This window comes from Mastomys coucha, unplaced genomic scaffold (genome assembly GCF_008632895.1).
Source record: "Mastomys coucha isolate ucsf_1 unplaced genomic scaffold, UCSF_Mcou_1 pScaffold22, whole genome shotgun sequence".
NCBI classification, from domain to species: Eukaryota; Metazoa; Chordata; class Mammalia; order Rodentia; family Muridae; genus Mastomys; species Mastomys coucha.
In genome coordinates, this window is record NW_022196905.1 from 131,882,078 (window position 1) to 131,883,176 (window position 1,099).

At 49.4% G+C, this 1,099-nt stretch overlaps 1 long non-coding RNA gene across 1 annotated transcript in view; it reads left to right on the forward strand.

Moving 5' to 3' along the window:
* The first annotated feature begins 637 nt into the window (after nucleotides 1-637).
* Nucleotides 638-1,099, forward strand: part of LOC116070962 — a 2,555-nt gene continuing 2,093 nt past the window's right edge. Inside the window, exon 1 of the long non-coding RNA XR_004110651.1 lies at nucleotides 638-834. This is a non-coding gene — a long non-coding RNA (uncharacterized LOC116070962). The remainder of the gene's footprint in view (nucleotides 835-1,099) is intronic.

A 1,099-nucleotide genomic window follows, 5' to 3' on the forward strand; every position in this document is an offset into this window, starting at 1 on the left:
AAAGTTGTGGTAACTGATGAGCTATTAAAGGTGCTTTGAATGCTCTCTCTCTCTCTCTCTCTCTCTCTGTCTCTCTCTCTCTGAGTATGTGTGTTTGTGTGTGTGTGTTTGTATGAGAGAGTGTTTGTATGCTTGGCTGGGGTGTGAGTGTGTATTTGTGTATTTGTGAGTATGTGTGTGCATGTGTACGCACAGGTGCATGCATATCTATGTGTGTGCTCAATATGTGGAGTCCAGAGGACAGCCTCATTCACTGTGATTATGGACACCACCCATTTGACTACTTTCCTTGACTGTCTGTGCTTGGTTTCTTGTTATTTGTTGGGCTCTATTTGGCCTTGGCTTGGGCCTTGAGGACAAACCTGATCCTGGCTTGAGTTTTGTAAACTGTCTCACTCATTTCTGTACTGGAGTGACTCAGTATAACCTGCTTAAGCCTACCTTTGCCTAGATCCTGCTGACGTAGAGTAACTTTGTTAGCTCCTTCAGTCACCCCATACTCCTCGTCAACTTTCCCTTCCCCCTACATCATCTCACCCCAGCTGAAAACTCCACCTCCTCTCTCAGCCCTATATAAAGAAAGGATTGATACATAAAAATGAGTTCCTGCTTTGACAGACTCCCGGCTTGGTGTGGTTATTCTCTGGAGGGAGGAGATCCGAGCTGCGACACTCACCATCCAGCTCAGCCCTGAGAGGCTCGGCTGGACCAAGTTCTCTCCCTCTCGCCTGGTTCTGTCTGCAGAGAGCCTACCAGGCAGAATTGGTGCCCCGTGTGAGGAAGCATCTCCCGTCCTGATGGAAGTTCACTGACAGATAATTGGTCAGTCTGCAGGTGAGTGTACCCCCATAAATTATGGGGCAGTACTTTTCCGGATAGAACCCTTCCCTCTGAGTTCCTTTATTGTTCCTATAGCACAGCTCCCTGGTACTCCAGTGGGGCCCTGCCTTCGAGACTACCCTTTTCAAATCCCTCAACTGACTCCTCCCAGGTTCCCCCTCAGCACCTGCCTTCAGCTCCACCGCCCTATTCAGGGGCGGGAGAACTCGGCTTGGGAGATCCTACCCACCTGTTTCCAGTTAATGTTAACCTTGGCAGC